The 14,808-nt window shown below is 45.8% G+C and overlaps 1 protein-coding gene and 1 pseudogene across 11 annotated transcripts in view; both read left to right on the top strand.

The window, feature by feature from the left end:
• Positions 1 to 14,808, top strand: part of Naa60 (N-alpha-acetyltransferase 60, NatF catalytic subunit) — a 34,129-nt gene that overhangs the window by 6,940 nt on the left and 12,381 nt on the right. The window contains exons 1-2 of one of the 11 annotated variants that reach the window (XM_087202996.1): positions 2,271 to 2,677; positions 6,810 to 6,845. The exons of 4 other annotated variants lie outside the window; for them this stretch is intronic. The gene's annotated coding sequence lies outside the window, so the exon portion shown is untranslated. Of the gene's footprint in view, positions 1 to 2,254; positions 2,678 to 6,809; positions 6,846 to 14,808 lie in introns of those variants that run through there. 6 more of the 11 variants (XM_087203002.1, XM_087203001.1, XM_087203000.1 and 3 more) reach the window with 6 other exon arrangements.
• LOC110345751 (small nuclear ribonucleoprotein G pseudogene) lies at positions 2,244 to 6,803 on the top strand (annotated as a pseudogene).

The raw sequence follows: 14,808 nt of genomic DNA on the forward strand, positions 1-14,808 counted from the left end.
AAACTGACTAATACAGTCGTGCAGTTGCGGATACAGGAATTGAGGGCTTTCCTTCAAGGGCCAGCTTGGTATGTGGCCAGACTATGGGAGACTCCTGGCTTTTTGCCACTGGTAGTGCCTTTAAGTATCTCTCTGCTGGACCAGGGATTTAGCTCAGTGGTTTCGCTGCCTGCTGCACAAGTGCAAGGACCTGAGTTCAATCCCCGGTACCAAAAAAAAAACAAAACCCGACCAAATATCTCTGTTTATTCAAGGCTGGAGGGTGAACAGATCACGAGTAGGGAAGAGAGAAACAGTAATATGCTTGATAAAACAGAGCCAGAGGGAGAAGAAACAGAACAAGGGTTCCTGGAGAAACAAACCTGGAAGAGAGAGATGGCAGCTTTGCCCAAGTTCCACAACTGGAAGAGATTCAGTTACAGCAAAACTTTCAGTTCAGAAAGAGAGGATAGTAATCACAAAATCAGTAGCCTATAGGATCAAGTGGAATATGTCAAAACACTGCAGAGGGTGAACCAGTCCTAATGACCAGCAGATGCCTCTCTCTCTCGCTTCTCCTGGGGTCATCTGAACTAATCACTGAGCCACATGAGAAAGGGATGACCCAAACTAATTAAAGCAGTTAGGGACCACCTTGGAACAGGGAGTTGGGTGGCATTTACTTTAGAGGATGACTACCCTGAATATCCCTATAGTAACAACACATGGTGCTGTTTCCTGATCATATATGAGATCTTGACCACTGTGAATGGTATATGGGAAGCCCTGAGGAAAGAGTAATCATTTTCTCATTTGTGTTTTTAAAGTGTGTGTGTTTTGTTTTGTTTTTTGTTGTTGTTCCAGGGATCAAACTAGGGTCCTGGCGTTTGCAAGGCAGGCTGCAGAACCACTGAGCTAAATCCCCAGCCCTAAAAGTGTTTTAAAGTTGGACTGTGTGTATATATATATATATATAAGAAAAAAAGAAAGAAGAAGGGTATATATATATACCCTTCTCCTTTTTTTTTCTTTTTTTTTTTTCTGGTACCAGGGATCGAACTCAGGTCCTTGTGCTTTCGAGGCAGGCAGCGGAACCTCTGAGCTAAATCCCCGGCCCATATATACCCTTCTTATTTTGGCAGTTCATCTCCTAGTGCTGTGCATAGAACCCTGGAAACAACAGAATGTCCTTAATTTGCCATCACCTAGTCCTAGGGAGTGCTTCTCAAACTTTAATGTGTTTACACTTCATCTGGAGACCCTCTTGAGTGCCAATTTTGAGTTAAATGCAAATTCTGATTCAATCATTATGGATGGGTCCTGAGGTTCTGTGTGTCCTGTCCCCACCGCAGTTGAAGTTACGACTTTCACACTGACCTACATTCTCAGCCTATTCATTTATTTTTTATTTTGAAACAATCTCACTAAGTAGCTGAATTGCCCTTCTTGGGCTGGAACTAGGGATCCTTCTGCCTCAGCCTCCCAGCATGCTGGGATTGATTACAGGAGTGTACCACCACACCTGGTTGAAATTCTGCAATTGTAACAAGTCCCCAGCTGATGCTGAATCACAGCTTACAGTGAATAGCAAGAACCCGCGTAGGGTTTTCGCCTCCTGCATTCATCGTATGTTCTAGCAAGTTGGAAAAGGCAAAAAGAAATAGAGAGCAAGCAGTTTTTTGACTGTAGGTAGATTCTTCCTCCTTTGATTATGTGTGGATTCTTGTAGTTATTTGAAAGCAAAGAATAAATTGTTTTAAAATTTCTTCCCAACACAGATTATCTACTAACAAAATCGCAGATCTTTCTATATAGAAACCCCTTCCAACCTGAGGGGAACTGTCACCCATTTTGGAGTGACAACCTCAACCTCCTGTCCCTTATTGTCAGCGCAGGCGCGTGGCGTGGCCACGGGGCTGTGCTGCCGGCAATGGTAATTGTTGGGTTCGGGACCACTGGACTAGGCTTTGTGGTGTCATGTTTGATAATGTCGCCGCCAGGCCGAGCAACACCGGTACTCCACCTCCGGTACTCCAATACGAGATAGCGAAGTGTTGGCCGTGGGCAGCAGCCTTCCTGTGTCCCGCACGCTCGCGACCACGGACCTGGGGACATCGGCCACTCTCTAAGGGCCGGGCTGCTCTTTGCGCGAGCTCGCGGGTCTAGTATAGCTGCAACCCCGTCTACTTCGCGACGCTTGCCCACTCCTAACATGGCGGCGGAGGCGTCACGCTGGGCCTTGTAGCGTGGGACAGTGGCCGCCAATGGGCTTCCGGGCTGTGCAGCCAGCCGGGTGCGGGAGGCGGAAGTGCCGTGGGCCGCCGCCTCCGTCCCGGCTGCGGCTCCAGCCTATTACATAACGCGTCTCGGGCCTCGCGCACCTTTGGGTCTCATCTCCCTTAGCCCAGGATGCGCTGAGCCTCGCGACCCCGGTAGCCGCGGCCGGCTCCAGCCAGAGGTGAGGCAGTGAGGGCTGGCCAGCGGCTGGCCGGGGGTGGGGAGGTGACACAGGAGCAGCCCCGGGCCGGGACCTGCGAGAGGCCGGGCTCCGGGGCGACCCCGTCCTTCCAGGGTGGCCCAGCTCGCCGATCGGTTTCGGTGTCAGCGACCAGAGTTCGGAGGCGGGCGAGAGTCACGGTAGCGGTGCTTGGCGGGAGTCGGCCTTTTTCTTGGGGCCGCTTCTGCGCCGGACCCCAAGGTGAGTTATCCTGAAAATTGGAAATGAAAGAGCGGTTTGGGTGGTGCCCGCCAGTATCGCTCAAGGTGAAGGGTCTGGCCTGCTCATTTTAGCCCCTCCTCACCTGGCCCTCACTTCCGTTTGGTACTTGTTGAGCTGGGGTAATTGCTGACTTGTTTGCTCTTTTCTGAGCCTAGGGCTCTGTCCTCCCACCCTCCATGTCTTACTCTCCTCCCCGTACAAATACAAGCTTTCCATTTATGGTTTGTTGTAGTCTGGCCATGCTGACCCCTCAAGCACCGACTCTGACTTCTTCCACATTAAGCACTTGCTGAGGAGCAAGAAAGGGTTCGGTAGCTGGTGTGATTTGTACCATTGGGAAAAGTGGGGGTGAGGGGAGCTAACAAGTATCTGTATGTCCAGCCAGTCTGAGCCCAGGACCTGGAGGGTCAAGCAAAGAGATACTCTTCAGTAAACGTGAACTTTGGCTTTAATCCCTTTTCCCTTGGGCCATGTGCTTTTGCTCTTGTCATTCCTTGATCCTGACAGAAAAGGCTAACAGCCCAACAACGGCTCACTGTGGTGTCTAGAGTGGAACTTAATCACTGAAAAAAATCTTGCCAGTTGCTGAGGTTTTCCTTTTACCAAAGCACTAAAGGGATAAAATCCCTAGTTAATGCTTACCTGACTATGTAGGAGTTCTGTGACTCCAAAGGTCTTCTATGCAAACACAGCAGTACAAGTGAAACCAGTGTTGAAAGAAGTTTTAGAAGTCCTGTGGCCATAATACTGGCTGACAGGGCCGCAGGAAGGGAGTCTTCTTTGTCATTGACTTTAAAAGGACCAAAAGACATCAAATAGATATACACACTCATAGACACACACACACACGTCAATGAATTGTTTTAAGCCTAATTAGGAGATGAGATTAAAAGCTAGAAGAAACCCCAGAGCCATCTTTCCAGACAGTCCAGTCACAACAGTGAACATAGTTTTATCCCCCCACTCTAGGATTTTGTACCATCAAAAATAATGTACAAGATTTAAAGCGCCAAGCCTACCATGGAAGGATGACAGGGCCGCAGATTCCCTTGCAAAGGAGATCTCAGCCCCAGGAATAAAGATGAGCACCCTCCCGAGCTGAAAAAATTTGTGGACAAGAAGTTATCTTTGAAATTAAATGGTGGCAGACATGTCCGAGAAATATTGCGAGGATTTGATCCCTTTATGAATCTTGTGATAGATGAATGTGTGGAGATGGCAGCTAGTGGGCAACAGAGCAATATTGGAATGGTGGTAATACAGGGAAATAGTATTGTCATGTTGGAAGCCTTGGGACGAGTTTAAATAATGACTAACTTCAGCAGAGAAATCCATGCCCCTCTTCAATGTGCTAGTTTCACTATGACTGAAAATTGTATCATACATTTTCATATTAAATTTTTTGTTAAAAATAGTAAAAAAGTATGTGCAAATCAGCCCTTTGAGTGTGGGGCATGCATGGGCGGCTTCCCCACCATGTGGTTTGCTAGGAGTTTCATTTCACAGATCTACAAGACATTTTGGGTTTCTGTGAAGATGATTAAAACTTGTCACAAAGTCTGGTGTCAGCATGCAAGCATAAAACACACAATTTTTTCAAAAGATCTCTGTGTGTCCTATGTTTAGCTTGTCCTATTTGTAACTTGAAGTGGCTTTGTCACTGTTTATTTTAACCACACCCCTGGGCAGACAGTGTGGAGAGTATCTTTAGATGTGACTTGTCCAGTTTGCTTAGCAACAGCATGCTTCTCACCAGAGTAGGAGAAAATTCCTGGATGTCAGGAGATTTGAAGGCTAAATGATTCACTTGAAATGAGACCAAGGAGGACAATGCTGTCATTTGTGATTGGGTGTTCACACCCACACACACTGTCCCTGCCTCAGTATACCTGTTAGCAGCAGGGTGGCCTCTGGCCACCAGAAATGTTTTGATCAGTTGAATGCAAAATCCTTACATTGCAGTCACAAGGAACAGACATAGACAAGTCTTCAGAATTCTTGAGTTCAGGACCCTCCTGTGAGCCCTGTTTTGCTCTGCTGAAATAGGCCAGAGAGCCCATGTATGTTGTATCAGGTCTCCCACTTTAATAGAATGTAGCTGCTTACCAGAGGTTTGTTTGTGTGTGTGTGTGTGTGTGTGTGTGTGTGTATGGGGGTGGGGGTACTGGGGATTGAACCCACGAGTGCTTTACCACTGAGCTACATCTCCAACTCTTTATATTTTGAGACAGGATCTTACTAAGTTGCCCAGCCAGGTCTTAAATTTGTGATTTTCCTACCTCAGCATCCCTCAGTGGGATTACACATGTATGCCACTGCACCCAGCTCAGAGGTGTCTTCTTTTAAATGGTGGCTCCTCCGCACTGCATCTGATCTCCCATCACCTGGAAGACATCCACAAAGCCCATGTGTGTTAGACACAGATCGTCTTTTGCAGAAAACAAGGCTGGGGTATGGGCTCTGCACTGAAACTAATTCTGCTTTAGTTGTGGGAAGTGCTTTCAAGTACTGTACAATGATGGCCTGCACAATGATTCTGGGAGTGCTGAGTCTCTTTCAGGCTTAGTTCAAATGCTAAGTTTGAATCAACAAGTAGTTGTGCCTTTGATGGCTCCTTCCTGACATACCCTTTTTCTGTTTTGTTTTATTTTGGTTTTTTGAGACAATTTTACTATGTAGTTCAACCTGGCCTTGAACTCACTATGTAGCCTTGATTCTGAGGCTCCTGCCTTAGCTTTCTGAGTGCTGGGATTACGGTAGTGCCCTAGCATGCCTGGCTGACATGTTTGTTTGTTTGTTTGTTTGTTTGTTTTGGTGACTTTTAACATGACCTCTGAAAGGGGCTGGTTGGCAGGACATTGCAGGGTCTCTGAAGCGGAGATACACCATGGCTAATTAAAGAATGACCTATATGTCTGCACACCAAATGTCCGCTTTCTGTTAGGTTCATATTCTGCTACCAGCACTAAGATATTTTGCTCAGTGCTTATGGAGTGAGAGGAAGGGGTCTGAATGGAGAGCTAGGGCTTTCTGCAGGAAGTGGCTTGGGGCCCATGTCAACATTGAGCAATGCTTCATGCAGCTGGCGTATCCCAGTGGGGAGGTTTGACAGTCATCCCAGGGTGATGGTCAGGTAATGAGGGAGTGACAGCAAATGGTGATTATCCCCTTATCCTGCTCTTCAGCAACTCAATTCCCCCACTGTTTCTTCCTCAGGCAAGGCCCATATGGTTAGGAGGGGGCATGCTCCCCCAAAATGATGAGAGCCAGCTATGAGTGTGACAATATAGAGATTTTTCAAATGTCTCTCCAAATTATAATAACCACCTCTTTTACCCTAGAATAAACTCTTAATGCTGACTTTTAAACCTAGCACCCTAAGAATAGCATAGCATTTTGGGCACTGATGCCAGAAATAAATGTTCCAGACACAGTGACAAGGAAGTGGTTGTGGATAAGGACACAAGACAAATGTTGAGGAAAGTCCTTTTTCCCTTTGCTTCCACAGGAAGACAAAAGAATGGGGGGTTTTTTTGGTCATTTTTAATAGACTGTGTCTTAAAAATAATCTTCCAGGTCTATTTTTTGTGGAATAATTGTTAAAAATCGAATGGAGTTTTTTGGGTTTTTTTTCTTTCCTCCCCAGAAATAGCATCAGTTTAGCCAGGTAAGTTTTGAAATTTGAGCCCATAACTATTAGAAGAAAGCATTTCCAGTTTATAAAATAGTAGGTGAGTAATTTTCCCTTAGGTACTGAGAAGGATTCTTTTTTTGGAAACTGTTAATGCAGCAATATTTCCAGCCTTTCTTTGGCATTTTGGATACTTTTTCCACACTTGTTTCTTTGGAGGATGCTCATTCTGACTGTAGTTAATAGACATTCACCCCTTGGTCTTTCCAATGTTTAGCACATCTAGTAGGTCAGGCATTTGCTGTTCTTCTCCTTCTCTGAGTTTTAGATTACTCTGCTTATTCTCTAGCCCTCCCTTTTAACTTTTCATTACAATATCCATTTAAAAAAGTATACTGCCTGACAGCTCTGCATAGCCTGGACATACTTGTGCAACGCTCTGCTGTGTTTAAAAAAAAAAAGTTTTTCTTTTTCTCATAGGAACTGAAAAAGATAGAAAAACATATTGGGAGTAAGGTAAGCACAGGGTTTTTCGTCTTTGCTTTATGTTGAACATGAAGTCTGATTTTACTGTGAACTTGAGTTACTTTCACACTTTAAAAACAAGAAGGTTTAAAAAAGAGCATTCTCCTTCCAGAAAAGGAGAATGTTCTTTTAAAGCCTTTTGAAATGGTTTTTTTAAAACTTGTAAATTTTTTTTAAAAATTGGATTTTGGCCAGGCATGGTGCCACACACCTATAATTCCAGCACTTGGAAGGCTGAAGCAGGAGGATTGCTCTAAGTTTGAGGCCAGCCTGTGCTACATATAGTGAGTTCAAGACCAGCCTGAGCTACACAGCAAGACCCTGTCTCAAAAATTGAAAAAGAGGGGCCGGGGATTTAGCTCAGTGGCTCCACTGCCTGCCTCATAAGTGCAAGGTCCCAAGTTCTATCCCTGGTACCAAAAAAAAAATTGAAAAAGAAAAAATATATTAAAAAATAGAATGCAGGGCTGGGGATTTAGCTCAGTGGTTTCGCTGCCTGCTGCACAAGCACAAGGACTCGAGTTCAATCCCCGGTACAAAAAAAAAAATAGAATGCTGATCAAATAAATGTTAACTGTTACTGTGTTTTGGTTCCTACCTCCTAAAAACTAGATGGTTTTATTGTTTTGTCTTCAAACCAAACTGTTTGGCACACTCACTCACTCTGAACTTGGAATTGGATTCCAGGCTTCTGCCCATCAGGCAGCTCCTACCAAGATCCCAGTGTTAAGAGCCACCAGGGCCACTGTGCTTCTTATTGGCTGTCCTATCGGCCCCATCCTGCTTTTGCATCAGATGTCCCTGCTCTGAGCACTAATTGCTCTTCCAGCGTGAACTGAGAGCAGGGAGCTCATCTCACCTCATTTTCTATCCCAGGAATGGGAGAGCTCATTTGAAGCTTTTAGCCAAGGAGGCCATTCAGTCTCATCTCAACTCCATATCTGGCCCCAGTCTTTTTTTTTTTTGGCCCCGGTCTTGTGTTCTTTCTTCCTTCTGGGTCATGTTCTGTTTGTTTTTCCTCTTTATCCTTCATCCAGTTCTGACACTGACCAGTCAGTGGTGGTCACTAAAGGTGAGGCATCCTTTCTACAGTCTGGCCCTAAACTGCTCTAGTGGAGACTGAGAGCAACCAGATTCAGCCCTTTGGTGATCAGAAAGTGCTGCCAGTTGGACCAGGCAGATGTGAAACATTCAGATATCTTTCCTCCTACTGGGAACCTATGCATGTTAGGTCCAGTTTCTGGGAGGATTCAAGGGGGTGGATTATTTCCTTTTTCCTTGTGGTCCCTGTGGGGAGGTAGCATCTCCTTCCCTGCCTAAACTGATAGCACTTCTTACTTTTGCTGTGGAATTCCTCTAGCAAAAGGAACAGTTTCTGTATTTACGTAATCCACAAGAAAGCACTGTGGCACCCCAGTGTGCCACTACCTCTGTGTCATGAGATTCCTAACTCTGCTCATTGCTATGACTCCCATCCCTAGAGCAGAGCCTGACCTTCTTATATAGTTGCAATACATTAATGACAAGAAATGGGTTCACTCTGCTGCCTGCCTCGCAAGCTCAAAGTCCCAAGTTCAATCCCCGGTACCAAAAAAAAAAAAAAGAACATTAATTCATATTTGAAGAGAGGTGTCAAGTTGTATGTGACCGATAATAAGGGCTCCCCTCAGAAAATGAAGCTTTAGCAGGATGCTGTTTGGAAGTATGTAGAGAAGTGGGTGTTTGTTTCTTGTCACCCTGCAAATTATTCATTTTCCTACTACACTGAAGTTTTGGAAGAAGCCCAGGCTGCTGTGGAGACGGCTTGCTCACCCACAGGCAGCTGCTCACTTGAACAAATGTGCTGTTGCTTCACTTGCCCTCTACTTTTAGTCCTTAGCACATCTCACTGATGTACAAGGCAGCGGATGTGCCACTAACTAGTGTCTTTTTCCTTTTCTCCTCCATCCAGCCTAGAGGCAAGAGCTTAAAATTCATTCTTGGATTTTTCAAGATTTCAAGGTTTTTCTTGTGTCTGCAGAACTTCACATTCTTAAGGGACCTCATGGTCTTTAATTCTTGTGTGTGAAGGAGGTTGTAGTCTTCTCTCATGCTTGGCTTGAGAAGAAGCCTAGGACAAGGGGAAGGGTAGGATGATGCCTTGTTATAGGATGGGGGGATGAGAGCTTGGAAAAGGGATAGAGAGGTGAGCTGCAGAGGCTGGAGAGAGCTTTCTTGAGGGAGGTGACTGGATTTCAGAGAGGGGTGGTGGTGATGTGTTCTCATGGGCAGAGTGGAAGGTGGGGACTGTGAGAAAGAATATTGGAGGAAAGTGGGAGGGCAGCAGGGATTTTAGGTTGTTACTTTGAAGGTAAAGAAGGTGGCAGGGAGGCTTGTCCAGGAACGAGCACATGCATTTTGTTGACAGCCCCTCAGAGGGGAGTTAATGCAAAAGAGATTACAAGTATTGGAGTGGCCCTGCTTAGGACAGGAAGGAGGGAGATGTGGAGCTGGCTGGGGATTGGATAGCCATAACAGTGACCCTCTTGTGTACTCTTTCTAGTGACTCGGAGGGAGGTTGTAGAGTCATCTTGGAGTCACACATGGAAAGCTAAAGCATCTTGTTGGAAAACTGTTTTAAGAGATGTGGGGACTGGAATTGGCCCAGCGTTGCCAGGACCCTCCAGGGGGTCCCGGCAGGGCCTGGGAGCACATGGTGCACAGTGTAGACAGTGAGCTCTACCCAGCTTTGCCTGGGATGAGCCATGGCCATGAAAGAAGATAAGGCAGGGCAGGTTGGTGGTGTGGCCCCACTGGCCTGACCCCAAAGGCTTCTCCCTGAGGCTGAGGGTGAAACCAGAACCGTCTGAAGCCATTGTGAGAGTAGGGTGATTTTTCAAGTAGCATGCTTATCTGGTAACTGAAGCAGCGCATCTGGGATGGGGAACCCCTGTGGGTTAGGGGTGTTAGGGTAGGACAGCCGAAGAAAGAGGTCTCCAGGAAGTAGGGTGGCTCCTGGCTTTCTTACTTGGAATATGAGCAGAGTGCCCCTGTGGGCATTAAGACTGTGCCCAGGACCCTCTAGAAACTGAACATATCCCATTCTGTGTCCCCCAGATTCTGAATGCCCTAACATTTGGGGGGATGGGAAATGCACCTGTGGATGTTGGGAATGTCTTGACAGCTCTTCCTCTGGTTCTACTCTGTGTCTCAAACACATGGAAGCCCAGTGAAGTGTTGGCTCTTTTATTTCTTAGTTTTTCCCCCTTTCCCTTTAGTTTCTTACCTTGCCTGGTGGCTTCTCTCTGTTGGGCCTCGTGGAGTTGTGGCCTTCATTGCTTTTTTCTAGGATATTGTTTAGAATTCCTTGTAGTGCTGGTTTGGTGTTCATGAAATTTCTCAGGTGTTCTTTGTTGTGGAAGTATCTAATTTCCCCATCGATTTTGAAAGATAATTTTGCAGGATACAACAGTCTAGGTTGGAAGTTATTTTCTTTTAGGGCTCAAAATGCTTCACTCCAGGCTCTCCTTGATTTGAGGGTTTGTGTTGAGAAGTCTGCTGTGATTCCGATGGGCTTTCCTTTGTAGGTGATTTGTTTCTTTTCTCTAACTGCTTGTAGGATTTTGTTTTTCTGTTGGGTTTCCGGGATCTTGACTATTATATGTCTAGATGTAGATTTTTTTTTTTTATCATGGCTAGTTGGGAGTTCTATATGCTTCACTTATCTGTATGTCTAATTCTCTACCTCTGTTTGGGAAGTTTTCCACTATTACTTCTGTGAACAGTTTTTTTATGTCAGTTGTGCTTTCTCCTGTTTTTTCATAGACTCCTATAAGTCTTATGTTATTCTTCTTTGCATCGTCCAGCAGTTGTTGGATTGATTTCTCGTGGTCCCTTACTATTTTTAAGAAATCTCTATTTTCATGGTCTCTAACCTTGATCCTATCTTCTATATCTGATATTCTGTCTTCAGATTCCCTTAATCTGCTGTGGATACTTTCAGTGGAGTTTTTGATCTCCTGAATATCTGTTTGGATCTGTTTCATGGATTCCATTTCTTATGTTGGGCGATCATGGTTTCCATTTCTTTCTTATTCTGGGTATTCATGGGTTCCAGCATGTTTCTGAGCTCATCTATTTTTTTATCTGTTTCTGTTCTAGATCCTCTAATCATGTCTTTCACTCTGCTCACCATCTCTGTAGATATCTGGGAGATTATTTCTGCTTTGAATTTTTCTAGAGCCTCATTCATCTGTTTTGTTACTTCCTGTGCTATCAGTTCAGGTTATCCAGGTGGTTGGTTATGGGACTTTTCCATCTCATTTCCCCTAGGATTTACCCTTGGTGCGGTGGAAGTCTGAGTTTGTGACTTGCTTAAATGTCTTCTCATTTTTGTTTTTGGTACTGTCCTTGGTTTAACTCCTGGGTTGATAGTTTGAAATTGCTTATTGTAGGTATCTTTGTTGCTTGTAATTAGAACCCTTATGGAATGATTGTTTCTTAGAGGTGTCTTCCAGATATAGCTGATCTTTAAGTTTTGAGTCTCTAATGACTCTAAGGCTATCTCATTTTCCTTATACTAGGAAGGTTCACTGACTAGATCAATAACAACACCTTAGCCCTAGTGATACAATCAGCAACACCATTGCATCAAGTACATCTTTGAAAATGACATTTTGAGGTAGTTATTAATCTATCACCTTTAGCTGTGTGAATTAAATCAAGATCGAGGACCAACCCACATATAGTGAACAAACTCTTCAATATAACAACTTTACCCTTTGGGTTGGGGAGGGAGGGACAGATGGGAAGAAGAATATGGGAAGGTTAGCAGTTTGGCCTGAGGACACAAGTGAGAAGGAAAAAGAGAATAATAGGAAAATAAAGAAGAACTCCGAATGAGAACCAAAACAGGGACAAAAAGAGAAGGTGAACAATGTGGGAGAGTAAGAGAGTGAGTGTAAGAGAGAGAGAAAGGAAAGAGAAAAAGAAAGAAGAAAAGAAAAAAAAGGAGAGAAAAACAAATATTTGCAAAGAGTAGGGAAAAAAATTAAAGATAAGAGGAGCAAAAGAAAAGAAAAGAGACAAAAACTAATAATACTAATTTTGGGAATAAAAAATAACCATGAAGATGAAGGGCCTCTTTCAGGGTATGTCTCAGCTGTCACAATAGACAACATGGGTAGCAGTGTGCAGATAAAAGTCAATGAGTCTCAGTAAGCTAGTCACAGACCTGTGAGATTCAGGCAGATTTCTGGCTCCAAGTCCCAAGTTGAGCTCCCTGTCCTCCTGTAGGGTTGAACTCTGCAGAGTTGTATTGCAGGTTCCAGCTGCCCTTCCTCTGAAGATAGTCCCGGTCCTCATGGGAGGTGAAAATGACTCCAACTTACCCAGTACAGTGGTCTGGTGGTCCGGTGTCCTCCGCATCTTTGTAATGTGGAACCAGGTGGCTGTACAGAGAAGAGGCCGGGCGGGGGGTGTCCAGTGGATTGCTGCTGGGGCATGGGCTGATTCGTCATGTTCTGTGCGACTCGAGACCTTGGTAGGGCGTCCGCAGACCTGCCTGCCTGCAGCAGGCTTATTCGGCGTGTTCCGCGCTACTCCCAGTGAAGTGTTATTAAGTGATGTGTGCCCAGCCACTGAGGACAGTGGTAAGTCCAGGTCCAGCACCTTCCTATCTCTGCAACAGGCAGCCTTCAGCACAGTGACCAGAAGGGTCATTGCAGAGCCAGAGAGGGGTGAGGTTCACAAAAAGCTGAGGTTGAGAAAGGAATGAACAGCGAGGAGAGCAGAGCCAGGCCTTCTCTTCAGGTCTTGAGGCTCTCTGAATTGCTTCACTTACCCATGTCCTGAAGCAAATGACTGGGCTACAGACCCAGGACATCCAGGGACAAGCTCTTCCTGAAGAGTGACACCTTGAAGCTTCATGTTTGGAAAAATCCAAGTGAACTTTGCATTCTCCTGTCGAGTAAGTACATCCATACTGGAATATAGAACATGTCCTGTACCTTTTTATGAAAAATGGCCTAGATGCCTGCAGCTTTGGCCATATTGCCTGTCTCATTGGGAGGGCCTGGGATGGAGAGCACCTGTCTCCCAGGGCTTCTACAGGATCCCTTTCCTCTACCTCAGTGGTGGCAGACCTATGGCATGCATGCCGCAGCAGGCATGCAGAGCCCTCTCTGTTGGCATGTGAGCCAAGTTGCCCCAGTAGCCGAGCATTGGGTAACAGTTGTTTTTTGTAAACTAAAACCTCAGTATTCAGGTTTAGTCGATATGTTGGCACATTGCAGTAAGTAAGTGTTTTTTGTTGTGTTTTTTTTTTCTGGTACCAGGGATTGAACTCAGGACCTTGTGCTTGCAAGGCAGGTGTGGCGCTACTGAGCTAAATCCCCAGCCTAGTAAGTGAGTTTTTGGTTGCAGTTTGGATACTTGGTCTCTAAAAGGTTCACCATCACTGCAACTTGTCCTTTATGTCAAGAGGTAGCCTTTGAGCATGGAGTATAGTTGCTTGGAGGAAAGTTTCCAATGGGCACGTGAAGCAGTTGACTGAGTCCCTGGATGCCACCAAGGGGCTGGAAAATGTCTTGAGATGTCCTTGCATGCAGTACCAGTGCTCCTCAGGGAAAGGCCCGGGCCAACAGCATGGCCACCCTGTCTAAGCACAGCCTGGGAAGAGCAGCTTCCTGTGTAGGTCCCACGGCCTGTCCAGATGCAGGCACTTTGATATTGGCTCATCTGATCTGAGAGGCACAGAACATTTGTGTCCCTTGGGGCAGGTTTGGTGACAGCAGCAATATTTGCCAATACTCAAGCCCCCAGTCCCGAGAAGTGAACCCCTCACCAGACCTAGAAGGAGGGCCCCACTTGGTCATGAGGCCTCCTTTGGCCAGTTTGTGTCTTTTCACCTCAAGCAAGGCCCAGGGTGGCCCTCCTCAGCCCGCCCCTTCCCCTTCCCCAGGCCTACTGTCCCTGGAATGGATATGTGGAGTCAGGGTAGGATGAAGGGAGTTGGGGGCGGATAGCCATAGAGCAGGCCCAGGAACAGGATGGAGGCCACAGGCCTGCCTTGGGTCATCTTCACCTTTGCATCAGCAAAGACCCCTGCTCTAAAGGGAAGCTAATGGGCCACAGGCTAAGGGACCTCCCTCTTTGTGGGTTAGCTACTCCCCACCCATTGACCCTGCACCTCCCTTTCATGGCACACAGGCAGCTAGATTCTCCCTTCTATGTGCCTCCCTACCTCTTGGCTGCTTGGGTTGGGTAAGATGAGGCTCTATAAGGTGCTGTGGTTTTTCCTCAGTTAAATGTGGTGTGTGTCCGTTTTTAAGTTGAGACCTGTAAAAAGCCAGCCTTTGGAAACACAGAAGTGTAAGTTATGTATCTTGAACCTCATAAAAGTTAAAAGTTGCCTGGGAATAACCTTGTGCCAAAGATACTAGGAAGGAAATGTGTAAATTCCATGACATAGGACCTCTACCTTTTCTATCAAGCCTCGACATAGAGGTTTTAAAAAAATCTTTAAAAATTATTATGAGAGCTGAATACACATACATACAATGTAATGTGTCCATTTAAATGTAGAGTTCTGTGAGTCCAGATAAGTGTATGTATGTATGTGGGGGGGGCGGGGGGGGTGACCACCACCACTCACTGTAGTCAGCATAAAGAACATTTGTGTCCCCTTAAAGCTTTTCTGCAGCCCCTGGCACCTTTGCAGTCAGTCCCCTGCCCTGGGCAGCCACAGAGGTTCAGGACTTCCTTGCTTCTTCTACTTCCTGTGCTTTAGCCTTTCCCCTTTTGAGGTAGATCTACTGTGGGTACCAAAATGCCACTGGTTCTCCTGGCCAGCCTTGCCAGCCATCTGCATTCATTTCACTGTTTCTAGCATGAGCCACACAATGTGTCCCGTTTGGAGGTGGCCATACCATAAGAGCTCAGAAACTCAGTGGACTCAGCTGATGGGACTTCTGGA

The sequence above is a fragment of the Heterocephalus glaber genome, unplaced genomic scaffold, assembly GCF_053883595.1.
Source record: "Heterocephalus glaber isolate CG9 unplaced genomic scaffold, H.glaber_assembly_v1.0 deba00001781, whole genome shotgun sequence".
NCBI lineage: Eukaryota > Metazoa > Chordata > Mammalia > Rodentia > Bathyergidae > Heterocephalus > Heterocephalus glaber.